This window comes from Dermacentor variabilis, chromosome 6 (assembly GCF_050947875.1).
Source record: "Dermacentor variabilis isolate Ectoservices chromosome 6, ASM5094787v1, whole genome shotgun sequence".
Lineage (NCBI taxonomy): Eukaryota > Metazoa > Arthropoda > Arachnida > Ixodida > Ixodidae > Dermacentor > Dermacentor variabilis.
In genome coordinates this window covers 58,268,950-58,283,469 of record NC_134573.1, presented here as the reverse complement: position 1 = coordinate 58,283,469, position 14,520 = coordinate 58,268,950, and the positions used below count along the sequence as shown (strand labels likewise).

At 46.4% G+C, this 14,520-nt stretch overlaps 1 protein-coding gene across 1 annotated transcript in view; it reads left to right on the top strand.

Moving 5' to 3' along the window:
• LOC142584801 (pancreatic triacylglycerol lipase-like) overlaps positions 1 to 13,993 on the top strand; it is a 61,447-nt gene extending 47,454 nt beyond the window's left edge. Inside the window, exons 11-12 of the mRNA XM_075695076.1 lie at positions 1,671 to 1,785; positions 11,958 to 13,993. The gene's annotated coding sequence lies outside the window, so the exon portion shown is untranslated. The remainder of the gene's footprint in view (positions 1 to 1,670; positions 1,786 to 11,957) is intronic.
• Positions 13,994 to 14,520: the final 527 nt, after the last annotated feature.

Here is a 14,520-nt window from a genome sequence, read left to right as displayed (position 1 = left end):
TTGGATTAAGGTTGGAGGCCAGTTAACCAATATCTCCATGTTGGGTCGTGGGTTCGAGTGCCTAATTAACTTCTCCTTAATAAACACCAAAGGCTGTGGGTTCCACTCACGACCTTCACGATATGAAATGGAACTTGGAGATATCCGCCTTAATAAACAGATATTTGAGAGATTGGTTAGTCAGAGCGAGGGCACAGAAGCCCAACGTGCCCAAGGGTTGTCAACCGTCTGGCAACCATCACCGCAAGTTTTGTCCTCTTATAAGAACAGCCATAGCTAAGGCTTCGCATTCGGCCTTTGTATATAAAATTAACGAAAATCTTGACTGTTATCCCAGTAAAGGCATATACAGAAGTCGATGCGAGGTGTGTAAGCAGGAATAAACCGGACAACCAGAGATTCCTTTTAGCCTGCGGTTTAACAACCACGGCGCGTGTGAAATGACTCCAGAATTTACCCATCTCCAGGCACATTCGACTGCCCGGTTACTCCTTTGAACGCATGAGCGTCGTTCTCTTGCGATCTGGTCTCCAACACACCCGTGTACGCGAGCAGAGAGAATTTTTTTTTCATCCGTAAGTTTGAACGCGTGCTAAATCGATGAGAGTCCGGGGCGGCGGACGTGCCTCCGGGATATCCAGTGAGAGTGGCGAGCGTGGATACTTGCTCTCTCTTCAAAAATTGAGGCGCTGGCTACCGCTTGCAGTTGCCTCCACGTGTGCCTCAGGGGGCCACTGGGAAACTAATAAGTATGGCTCAGTTGTTCTAAAGGGCTCATTGCTTCTGCTAGGAGTACGCGTGAGCTGACGTGGTGTCAGTTGTACGGTAAACGTTCGAACAGAGCGCTTACATGGAGGCTTCCGAACTAGGCTCACTAACGCTGTAAGGCCAGGGATGTATTAACTTTGGAACCCACCTCAGCTTGACCACAATGATCGCCGGAATGTGCCGTGTCTCTTATATGTGTATTGTGACACTGTGATCCTTTCCACAAGTTGCTGCCTTTTCGTGTCCCTTCCGGATGCCTTCTTTATTCTGCCCGACACTGCCCTACTCAACTTGCCTTCTCTCCCACTACAGCGGTGACACGCGCACTGGTGCTGCTCGGCGATCATTTTCTCCTTCTCTGCCTCCTGTCAAAGCAACTTGAAACCAAATAAATTTTTGGGTTTTACGTGCCAAAACCACAATTTAAATATGAGGCACGTCGTAGCGTGGGACTCCAGGTTCATTTCGGCGACCAGCCCTGGGATCTTTAACGTGCATTCAATGCACGGTACACGGACATTTTTGCATTTCTCCCCCCGTTCAAGAACGGCCAAGCACACTGTCCGCTCTACACTATCAGTGCCGAAGTGCCAATTTTTGTAAACGCTGATGAACACCGGTCCACCGGTAGAAACTCTTGAAATTAAATACTTGCTCTGTTAACCTTGTGGCATGCCTCAAGTTTGATTACGTATATATAAACAATCCGGTTTTCCAGTGTGGTCTAAAGACCGCATTTGCAGCGTGCTGCCTCCGCGTCACCCTCGCCTGCAAGACTAAGAATGGTTTGGTTGAGGCACGAGGTACTTAGCAGCGATGAGAGCGTGGTGAAACTATAACTTCGCTAAATAGGTTCAGTGTAGAGAAACCCTGACAGATAATTTTTTTTCCATTTTTTTCAGAATGGTGATCTGTCCGACAAGCAAGCAGAATTTAAAAAAAATCTCCGGGTGATATGTGCAATGTAAACGTCATGAAATTTCCGCAGACGCTGAAGCCGTTGAAGAAACTTTTCAGGTTAGTTCACTGTTTCATTTAAAGACGTTTTCTGTGAAGCATCGTTTGTGGTTCGAAATAACCAACCGAACGGTTGTACAAAAATCAAATCATAGCGGTAAACAACGGCTTATGGAACCTCCCGACATTTCCTAGTCTGGTACTGACGAGTTTCTAACCAACATACACCGAAAGAAAACATCGTGATGCTACCACACTCGCGTATAGTGACACAGGATACAATTAAAAAAATATAAGCATTTCCCGACTGCGGAATGAACGCAGCGGAGATCAACGACGCATTTTCAGTCATCGATGATAGTATTCAGTGCCAAGCTGATTTAATTACCCAGAAGCCTGTAGTACAGAATGGTGTCTCGTTGTATCTTTGGTTTTTGCGATGCTGAGCACGATGACTGACATCGCATTTAATGTGTACAGCGTTTTTTAACTTGTGTAATTAAACGTTGGCAGGCAAAAATAAGTGCTTATTTTTGTGTTGGGAAGATCTCAGATTTATTTATTTGGCATTAAAGGGTTGGTATATTAGCTCTGAGAAAGAATGAAAAGGATTCCTGTCTTTCATTTCATGCCCAAAGATCAGCATCGACATGGTACTATGACGTCACTAACTGATTTTAAGTTGATGTTGTCACAACGCCGGTGCACTCCAACTCTTAGATTTCTTTCAACTGCAATGTCATTCTCATGCATTGGTAAAATAGTCCCGAGAAAATTGTGTCCGAATCGCACAAAAGCAGGTGGAAGCGGGCCGCACGAATTTATGGAGGAACAAGGAGGGAAGCGTCACGATGGCTCTTGAAGCCCGTTTTTTGTTTTAGCCTCTCTAAGTGCCCATGGGACATCTAACAACGGTAAGAATCGGGCTTATGGTTCGAGGCAAGGTATAAACCTAAGCCCGAGTACGAAACGCATTTATTGACCCTTTAAGCGAGTCTGATTACCGATCCTTTAGGCGTTTCTGATTATTGATAGGTGTGTCTGAACCATAGGTTCGTCGAGTACTACATTCCGATTCTCTGCCCATATGACCACAGAAACACGCGTACTATTTGAGCATGCGCTACTTTGCATACCACTAACCCGCTTGGTAAAACGGAATGATATGTTTCCATTCGGCCGCAGACGCAGGAACGCGCGAAATATATTGCGAACGTTATGTCCGTCTTCAGCGGGCGTCCCGTCACCATTCTACAAATTCCTTACAGAAGCGACAGCGCACCAGTTGCCTCGGGCTTCAGTTCCCCGACGGATCGCTGATTTCCACGAATTCTTTCCCCGTAGCATTTTGCGCTCGTAGAAGCATTTCCTATGTAGTACATTTGCAGTGCTGCTATACAGGGCACCTGGCGGGCCATAAATACTGTTGGCTGCTGTGTAAATTACGCGACGTTGTCGACGCTTTCGTCGTTGTTTTTCGCGAGCGGGTTTTATTCTCGGCGTAGCCTCTGTTTTGGGTACGTGCCATATTCGAGGTTTATTGTCATCATTCTCATGTACGCCTCCTTTGTGCCGCCGCCGCCGTAGTTTTCACGAGCATGACAGCGAAGAACTACAGGAAAAGACGCTGCTGCATTGTTAAGTTCCATGTCAATGCGATGAGTATGCTGTAATTATTGTCCACTATGGGCTTTTTTTAATTCTAACATTTTGTTGGTACATTCTTTACACGACGGCACCCCTCCTCCCCCAAGAAATCACCCTGTAACCAGGGGCGCTATAACGTAAAACTATTCCGAAATTTTCGATTCCAATTTTGCAATCAGCCTTAAGCTATTGGTCAAAAACTTTGTTCGACCACCCCCAATTCACCTGCCTGTCAGGCGACGTCACCAAAACCGCCAAAGCACCCCATCTGATATGATTTGTACACAGTGATTGTGCATGATTTGACCGAACAAAAGAGAAATAGTTATTTCTGATTCGACGTCTGTTCGCCATTAGCCCTCGGCTATTGGTCATGAGTTTTCGGGCTGCACCCACTTCACCTGCCTGTCACGCGACGTCACAAAACTGCAGAAACTCACCGCGTCAAAGTGACGTGTACGCGTTCAAGATGCATTAATATGCCGAAGAAAACTGAATTTTCTTCTGAATAGCCCCAGGCTGCCCCGTTCCGAAAGAAATGCAAGATGGCTGCCGCCGATCGCTCAGGCACTGGCTACTCGCACCAGCCGGCAAGCATGGGTTTATTTGCGTATTACGAAACTTTCTGCGCGGCAGTGTAACGGTTTAGAGCACCTTCGGCACGTTTACAATCTCGTTCTTCCTACTCTTCTTTGCTGAGGATCCGTTTTACCATCATTCTTAAGTTTCCGCTGCATGTCGCCGCGATTTTCGAACAGCCACCGCAAGCTAAGTCAAGGAAAGTAGACCAATCGCAGACGCTAGCATCACCCTCTTCATCCGTTTATCGATTTTCAGTGCACTGGCTCGGCCCTATCGATTCCCTCTGTACTTGCGCGTGCTCTTCGTATATATTTCAGCCAATTAAATAAGACAAGCCGCTTAGTGTGGGAAATTTTATTCGGTTATCCAGCAAACCAAAGTGACCTCCTATAAATCGTTAACGTTATAGGGCCGCAGGGCCCCATAAAGTAAAACTATTCGAATATGTTCTTATTCCAGTCTCCGGACGTCAAATTTGCGTAGCTACCGACGCAAGCATTGGGTGGTCACCTGCAGGGTTGTCTGGACAGACGAATCAAACGCTTTCCTCGTTTATAGGAGATCACTTTTGTTTGCTTGAAAAACGAATAACATTGCCTACACTGAGCGGCTTGTCTTATCTAATTCTCTGACAAGAGGCGAGGAGCACGCTCAAGTGGAGAGGGATTCGATGGGGCCGGGCCACTGCCCTGAAAACCGATAACCGGATGAAGAAGGGGGTGCTGGCGTCTGCGATTGGTCCGCTTTACTTAGCTTGCGGTGGTTGGACGAAAATCGCGGCGGCATGCAACGGAAGCTTAAGAATGCCGCTAAAACGGGTCATCCCAAAGAGTTCGCAGAACGAGGTCGCAAACGTGCCGAATGTGCTCGAAAACGTCACATGGCCATGCAAAAAGCTTTATTATACGCAAATAAACTCATGCTCTCTGGCAGAAGCGAGTAGCCAGTGGCTGAGCGATCGGCGGCAGATATCTTTTTTTTCCCTTTCGGAACGGGGCAGCCTGCGGCTTTTGAGATAGAAATTCAATTTAGATCGGCATAATAATGCATCTTTAAGGCGTACACGTCACTTTAAGGCGGTGAGCTTTTGCGGTTTTGTGACGTCGAGTGACTGGCAGGAGAAGACCAATAGCCGAGGGCTAATGGCGAAAAGGCGTCGAATCAGAAATAACATTTTTTTTGTTAGGTCAAATCATTCATAATCAGTGTGTTCGCGTCATATTATATGGGGAGCTATCGCGGTTTTAGGGACTTCGCGTGACAGACAGATGAATTGGGGGTGCCCCCCAGAAGTTTTTGACCAATCGATGAGGGCTGATTGCATAATTTGAATAGAAATGTTTGGAATAGCTTTAAGTTATTGCGTCTCAGTCCCGGTCACCGTGCACGGATTACTGTCCAGTTCCCCGTAGTGAGTGAAGGCAATCAAGTATTATAGACCCTTTTCAGAGCCATCCCGTGAGCGCCGCCATAAATTATCACGTGCTGGCCCGTCCATTGCTTGCATCAGCTGCTTCCGTAATTACAATGGATGTCATGACGGCCGGCGTGCCTCAGCGTGCTTCTATTTCAGCGGATATCTTAGACGGTGATTGGGTGAACGACACGATGCTTTGGCCCCAGCTTCAGAAGACATGGAAGCGTTCTCAGAGCTCGTTACGGCATGTCCGAACGGCGCGAGGTGCGTATACAGTGACTGTACTATACGCGGTTACAAATCTATTACGAACTGTCCCATCTTTGCGCGTGTGAATTAAATCACGATCAGTGTGTCTTGCTTTTCGTTGTTTATTTGGCAAACACTTTGAAGCAGCGCGTTGTCATGTTTCCCACTCGGCAACGTTCCTTGGTACGGTCTCTATTTGATAGTTTATTTTCAGCTTAATTGCTCGCGGGCGGTCTCAGTTCAGGTAGAGCTGCTCTTGCTGCGCACAAGGCTTGGGACGTAGACGTACTGTGCTTTGTGATTGCTTGTAGTAAACGCTAATTATCGCTAGACACTCGCTTACTCTGTTGACCTTCACGAAGCGTTCAGCTTGGAACATTCGTGTGTTATAAGCAAAGTCACCGTCACCTATTCTTCGGCACAGTGATACTTGATACGCCTACTTATTTTAAGGGGCATGTCTTTGGCGTGTGCGTTGGGGTGGATGTGTGCAGATAACGTGCGAGGACTTTATCTGTACACATCCATGACAGGACGTGACGCTACTCGCTTTGTCACCATTTAAGGAGTACTGCTCGCTCTTGCCAACATTACGGGGTCGGAGTCCTTTATTTTGGAGGTTAGCGATAGAAGGCTGGGGGATGAGGTCATTTTTAATGCTCGGGGAAAGCCTCGGAGAACACACGCAGTTCTTGTGTAGTAGTGGTCAGTGGGATTAGTCACACAGATTCATTCCATTCTTTTTGCAGGCAACTGCTGGACACGTCTTACATCTACCGTTCCATATTTTGCAGCATGAATGGAGCGCAGTGTGCCGGCGAACACCCAGTCGCTTTTCCGAAAGCTTATTGCACAATACCAGGGCAGAAGCGGTAATGGCTCAGTATTCGTGCGTTTTCGCTGAGGCAGCGTGCGGCGCGACGCCGAAAGCGCCGTCTCGTTTCACAAGAGCAAACTGCTCCGCAAATAGGGTCGATCGTCATGTGTCAGCGGTGCCCACATAATGTAGTCGTGTTTTGTTAAAGTATCGATCGTTCAGGTCTCCGAAATACTTGCACAGACACCACCACTCTCGCAGTTTGGTGGAAACCAACGCCTTGCACTAGCTACTCAGAACTGCTAGTTTGAAAAAAAAAAAAAACTGCAAGGAGTGCAACAAAATTCCGAAAGACTAATTGTTCGCGCACTCGGATTCTAAGTGAACATTGATTCACTGGGATGAGTTAAAATAAAAAAAAATGAGGATAGTTTTCTGTCTTCACGCTGTGGAAATGACGAAGCTGGGGACGACGAGGTGACCTAACAACGACAATAATTGTGGTTGTGTGTCGTCAGTGTGATGGGACTGACGGACAAGTCAAACCATATTTCGAACACCAAACAGCCGTGGCAGCAAGGTTAGCATAAGCCTTCGGCCAAATAGCTGTGATCACCAAGTTCCATGAAGCTGTAAATTTAACAAGTTCAGTCTACTGAGACATCGGTTGTCTGAGAGAGATAAGCTGGTTTTGTTTATTTCCAATTCGAAAATATCCATTGCTATACAATGCAAGCGCACCAAGCGAGCGGAAAACTGCTGACGTCTCCAGCCTCCCCCCCCCCCCCCTTCCCCCGGCGTCCTAAACCATCAGTTTTAAAACCGATACTCTCCGCTAGTTGGTTAGCGCAATTATTTGAAGAAAAAGCAGGCTAGCAAGAACAACATCGTTGTCTTGGTTGTGGGATAATAGTGCGATCACAGTGCATCAGTGCGGAGTCTGAACAATTTCTGAAGGCCGTGTCCTTTTTTCAATTTTGTGTTGCAGATAGGGTCTGAAAACTACGGGCGTTTTCAAATCCTTCCATGACCTGCACTTACCACGGATAGTGACGGTGGAGGAACGGGGTGGAGTTATGTGCCCGTGTCTGATAAAGATCCTTGGAATAGTGGCACTTGTTCGATCTTTTTCTGCAACGTTGTTTCATGGCGCACTAGGTCGTGATCCACCGAATTTTACTATTTCACCTAGAATGCTGGTTGGAATATGTAGTGAGAATCTTGCCTTAGTCAAGAAAGGCCTTGAGAGTGCCGCCAATACTACAGCAAGTGCACTGTGCAAAGTGGCAAAAAATAGTATTTTACAGAGATACTTTAGTCGGCTTCTTCGTAACAGAGCTATCGAAAATGTCTCGTATTTTTGTATGGGAACCAAGTTCCATCAAGAAAGTGGCATAGTTTTCTAATTCCGGGAAAATTCTGCTTGCAAATATTGAGACTTTTAGCTTGGAACCCTGAGACGCATTATGTGACATGTTCTAGGTAGTCTGTAATGAGGACAGATGATTTATTACGGATGTCACCGCTTCTTTCATCTCATCAGAAGTGAGTGACTCTTGTATGAACGGTGGCTGTTTCATTTATATTAATCAACAAAATGGGGAGCATACTGATCAATGAAGTGATAATTTTCTTCAATATCGAAAACGACAATGGCCTCGCCTTTCATAACGATAACTTCTGACACGCGAGGTTATTTTGCTTGTTTGGTAGTAAAATTATCAACTTTCAACGTACGACTGACTTTCTGTTAATCGATATAAGAGGTTGAAGTAGCTAAATAAACGGGGACACAGCAGCCTAAAGCTCTTCTGCAGCGCTCTTCCGAAAAAAAAAATTGCAGTACATAATGCTTCCGTCACGGCAAGGCATGTATTGCAGTGAATATTATCTGCTAGTCATAGGAGCTATATGGAGTTCGGACCAAATATTTTTCTCGTCTAAGAGAAAAAAATGACTCAAATTAAGATATACGCAAGAAATTTATAGAAGTCATTCTATAAAATGTGCAACCATTCACATTTTAAGTAGACCACCTCTATTGGAACTTACAGCTAAAAATGTCAAAAAAATATATTTATACAGCTTTGTCATCATTTTTGTATCAACATATTGCGGCTGTTGCATGCCAAAATAAGGGAATTAATAGGCTATTAGCGATGAAGTTGTGTCTCAGATGTAGTCGAAAATACGAGAACGTCATCTAGGTAGCAGAGGGATGCTGACCATTTGAACCCTTGAAGCAAAGATTCGATCATACGTTCGAACGATGCTGGGGCGTTGCATAGACCGAAAAGCGTAACTTTAAATTGATAAAGACCATCAGGACTGACGAACGCGATCACGTCTTGTCTTTTTCATCCACAAATCTGCTAATAACCATACTGCAGGTCTATTGATGAAAAGTAGTTGGTGCCGTGGAGACAATCGAGGGCGTCGTCAATGCCAGGCAAGGGGTAGACGTCTTTCTTAGTAATGCGGTTTAGATGACGATAATCTACGCAGAAACGCCACGTGCCATCTTTCTTTTTAACAAGCACTACGGGCGACGCCCAAGGGCTCTACGAAGGTTCAATAATGCCTTTAGGAAGCATCTTGTTCGCTTCATCTTGAATAACCTTACACTCTGAAGCAGAAACTCGATATGGCTGGCGATGAATAGAAATGGCATCACCAGTATTTATGTGATGCTTAATAATTGAAGTCTGGCCCAATGGGCGAATGCTGACGTTGAAGATGTCGTGGTAGAATACGAAAATGCGACACAGATCTGCTGCTTGTTCAGGTAATGGGTCCGCAGCAATCATGGGATGAAACGTTGCGTGAGGGCAAATAGCATCCTGGGGACATGGTGAAGAATCTGAGCAGAAGTCTACTGAAAACGTCGTGATGTGGTCACCTCTTGTAGCAGGCAGCATTGCAACCGATATGCCTTGAAGTAGAACTTCCTTTGTCAGGAAAAAAATTGACGACGGGGAGGTATGTGCGGCTATCGGCGACGGTGACGACGGAGTGGGGTACAGTGATATTGCACATCAAAACGACATCAGGAAGATGTATGGCGACGTAATCACCATAGGGTACAGAAAAAGGTGACAGCAAATGGACGAAAGTCAAGGCTTTATGCTGCAGGCGGACGAAAGTGGTCGTACTCAAGTTGTTCGGCCGTTCGGCCCGAATATTGGCAAGTAGAGGAAGTTCAAGGCGAAGGGTACCGGCAGAACAGTCGATCAAACCTGAATGCGCCGTAAGAAAGTCGAGTCCGAGGATTAGGCCATGGGAAAAGTTGGTCAGCACTGTAAAAAGAACAGGAACGCGGCGGTCGGCGATGCTAATACGGGAAATAGACATTTCAGTGACGTCAACAGTGCTGCCATCGGCCATGCCTACGGCTCAAGTAGTAGGAGGCATGAGAACCTTCCTCAGTCGACGACAGAGGTTACAACTCAGCGAGCAGGACGACTGACCTCGACGGATACGTGGGAGGTAGGAGGCATGCGGCGAGGCGAGTAAAGGTGCCGGTCGGCATATGGGCGAGGAGACGGGCAAAAGGAGCTCGAATACGGCGACGTCCAGGAGCTGCGGTAGTGGTAAGAGACGCGGCCAATGCGGAGGCAACGGAAGCAAATGGGCTTGTCGCCCGGAGTTCTCCACTCGGTAGGGTTGCGGTATCTGGAAGGGGAATAGAGATCACCGTGAGGCGAAGCAGTCGGCACAGGTCGGGCGTCAGGTCGGGAGACGGAGCAGGCAGCAGAAAAACTTTGGTTTGCAAATTCTTGTCGTGGAACTGCCTGAATGAGAGAGATCGCTGGGGCTGGTTGGTCAATGGTTGGGTCAAGCGGGCGTGGATGCAATGGCGCAGGATTTCTAGCCTCGAGTGCGCGGCGAAGAATACGTGTGACGTGCTCATTTAAGGGTGGTGAAGCGGTAAGATCAACGTAAGACGACGTCGCAGCCGTGTTAGGGAGCCGAGAGAACTGTGTAATGACGCGGCGGCTTTTCACAAGCTCAAAGCAGCGGCATTACTTGACAGTAACGTCGATGGCGAGCACATTGTTAAAGACCAACGAGTCGAACGCGTCGTCCGCGACCCCTTTCACTAAGCGGCCGACTTTGTCAACCTCGGCGATTTTCTCGTCGACTTTCCCGCAAAGAGTGAGCGCGTCTTTATGTACGAGACATACGATTCAGTAGAAGACTGAATGCAGATAGCAAGCTGTTTTTTAGCAGCCATCTGCCAACCGGTGGGATCTCAAAATAGGTCGCAGAGCTTTTCCTTGAAAGCATCCCAGCTAGAGATCTCGTCGTCGTGTGTGCGGAACCAGACACGAGGAGTTCCGCCCGAATAAAATAGGACATTCGCTAGCATAATGGTAGCGTCCCAGTGGTTGTTTCAGCTAACACGCTCATACAGGCTGAGCCAGTCCTCAACTTCGACATCATCTTGGCCGGAGAATATGCCAAGATCGCGGGGATTCGTAACCGTAACGTCCGTTGTTGTCGGGGTCGCAGGAGTATAAGGAGACGAGGTGTCGGCACCGGGAGCCATGGCGAAAAGCAGGAGGGTGCGGCCGCTGCGGAGCTCAGTGGCGAGGATGTGGAATGCCATTCCACGCACCCTCCACCAAAATGTTGTGCGCACGCACGATTAAGACTGGAGACTATTTACAAAGTACATTTACAAAGCCTAAATGCAGCGCTGGTAGGTTCAGCCAACATCGAGAGCCCGAGAGCATTCGTCGTCTGCATCGGGACGCTCACGTGCATCGGCCACAAGAAACATGCAATATGTATGTATCAATATTTAAGTCAGCAACACAGCTGTAATAACATTAAATTTCTTCAAAAATTGCAGAAATGCATCATTTTAGTGTTTATTCTGCATTATGAGTCTATCAAAAATAAAGTTGAGGGCTATAAAGGAGAGTTCATAGTAAAGCACAATGTTTCTAAGCAATTAAACGAGATGTGTGCTTTCGTTGGAGAACACTCATTTTGCAATTTCTTTTCGTGATTCTCACGTTTTGCTTTGAAGGGTAGAATTCAAGTTTTCTGAAGCAAATATTTTTTGGGAGGCGATTTGGTGGTGAAATTATGAAACGCCCACAATACTAATAAACGAAAGAAATGGAGAAGTTGAAGGTTTTGGCTGGTCTGTTTGGCGTCGAATGAACGAAATGTGTTTTCGAACTATATGCCACAGGCTATTCGTCAACTCGTAAAGCACTGCGATCACATTTCTGCACAGCGCTGCGCCGTACAGCACTGCATTGTACAGTACTGCATTGCTCAGCACTGAACCGTACCAGCATGACGGTCATTTTGCTGTCCCTGTTCCACCTAAATATACCCAGTGCGAATTTGTTTGATTGTGCGGTTTGTTTAATGTCAATTATGGCTATTGTGTTGCAACATTTCCGGTGAGATAATTCTTTGTAGCCGAGCGCGTACTCAAGTGTAAATGTTTTGTGATAAACTTGCTACATTTGGGCTTAACAAAAAATGTTTTTTTTCTTACAGCCGACATTCGGGAGATCCTGAGTGCTGACTCCGCTGGAAAACCATCCCAGAGATGAACGTCACAAGCGGAGCTACTGTAGTCGTAGTTTCAACGCACATAATATTTTTTTGCAAACAGGGTAACGAACTGTTGAAGAACTGAATATTTATTTCACAGTCACTGTCTACAACATCGCAGAGGATGTCTCGACGAGAGGCACTCTTTGCATGTCAGTTTGTTTCTAGGCTGTTTACCGTGACTCGTGTTCCTTTTCAATTTATGACTAGCATTGAGCACTGTACATTTCACTATCTTGTTTTATTGTATTGACACTGTACATTGGACAAAGATATAATTCGCTATTAATGTGGTCGCGCATAGTTGACGTTCGATGTTATCTTGATTCCCCCTCCCCCTCAAAAAACAAACAAACAAACAAAACATCATATCTTTGAATTTGTCATCTCCTACCAAACATACATGCACTGGTGCACATCCTCTGAATTAGCAGGTGGTAAAAAGAAGGACATAGGAGCGAAGGGTGCCACCACTGGTGGTGAACTGTGAATGGGGTGAAAGGTATAACGACCTTGTCTTGAAGAGCTCGTACACGTCTGTCGTTCCATTGGCCCGAGCAATATTTGTTCGAGCAATGGAAGTCGTGTAAATTCCCTGCTATGCACTCACCTTCATCCTTCGCCGAGACAAAAATAAGGCATTACAGCATTAAGATCTCGAAGCACCTACTAATGTCGTGTGACGTAAAACTATCCCATTCTGATTTTATTCCACAAACCTGACGTCACGCTTACGTAACCGCAGATGCAAGCGCCAGGCGGTGACCCGCAGCGTTGCCTGAACCGCTCAACCAAACGCTGTTCTCGTTTAAGGGAGGTCACTTTCCTTTGAGAGTCAGTAACAGTGTCTACCTTCCCATATTTTTTTTTTCGGTTTGGTTGACAAGAGGCGAGGAGCGTGCAAAAAAGTGGAGACGATTTCGGCATCCACGTTCGTTGCACTTGCCCTTGCTTAGCTCACAGTGGCCGATCGAAATTCGCGGTCGCGTGCAACGGGAAGGTAAATATGCTGGTAAAACGGGCCCTCAGCGAAGAAGATTTGGCAGAGCGATGTCATAAGCGCGAACGATAGGGGCTCGACAGTGCTACACTGCCAGGCAAATTATCCGCTAAGCAGTCAGTGCCAGAGCGATCCGCGGGCAGCCATCTTTTATTCTTTTCGTAACCGGGCAGCCTGCGGTTATTCTGCAAAGCTTCCAGTTTTGTCTGGCATGATAATGAATCTTTAGTGCGCACATGCCATTATGAGGGGGCAAGTTCTAGCGGTTCTGTGACGTCTCGTGACAGACAAGCAATGTGGGCATGATTCGAATATTTTGGACTGATTGGGTAGGGCTAATGGTATAAAGTGAATAGAAACAAATTGGAAAATCTTTGAGGCGGTGGTAGGAGAGGCGCAGCCACCTATATGTTCTCGATAAAAACTGCACGCTGCGGGACTTAGTCAGGGATACTGGTTAGAGGGAAAATTTCAACTCTTTTTTTTTATTCTAGCTTACGCGTATGAAAGACGAATTCACGGGAGATGGTGACATGATGTAAAGAACAGAAGGCGGAAAAGGGGAGCCTTCAACTGGAAGTCGCGAATACGAAGAAAAGTGCCTTGTTGATACGTTCATTAGCTGTCTAGGCTGCCCTTGTTCATGAACTATTCTTCACTTTCCATTTGTGTGCTGTGAGTGAACTCAGTGTTAAGGGACAACAATTTTTGTTTGATCGCAGTCTTGTGTGCGGTAAATGTTGTAAGATTTACGCGGCGTGGTTGAAGCTGCTGGCGGCTTTGTAAATAGTATGTGTACAGTGCACCAAACATCCGGTGAAATATCATTCGGAGGGAGTTACCCAGACCGGCCTTCGTGTTCCTGGCTGTTTGTGGAAGAATAGCAGGCCGTTTTATTTATAGTATAGTGTTGCAACTGTTCGAACGTTTATCCTAAAAGAGATTATAAAGAAAAAAATAAATAATGAACAAAGCTTGACCAGTCTGCCATGTGTTACTTTTGAGCTAGATGCACCCCTCTTACCTGATTGCTTTTTATTTTAGAAAAGGCACACTGCAGGGCAAGGCAATCCCAGAAAGGATGGAGGGACACTTATGCTTGTCGCTTTCTTCGCCTTCTCCTTCGTCTTACGTGACTCTCCTCAGTTGAACCGGTGCCAACTCGCCCAGTTCGCTGCTATTCTCAGCTGTTTATCTCCTGTGAAAAGGGGGATGGTAACGCCAGTGCTCGAAGAATCCACCAATACGACGAGACAAGTTTGTGGCCGCTGCGAAATATCGCCAACCAAATAGCGCATTCAGATTGAGTAAGTGCCCCAAGTAATAATTTGTTTTCCGTTCGATGTGTGTAGTCCGATGGCATTGGACCTCTTCTTAATCGCGTGCAATCACCTCTGGTCAAATCGGCGGAGGCTTATCGAGTTCGTAATCTTTGGAAGGAACAACGAAAGCACGTCATTTGTGCTTGTCCCACCATGTCCCCCAGATTTCGATGGCTACTTGTGC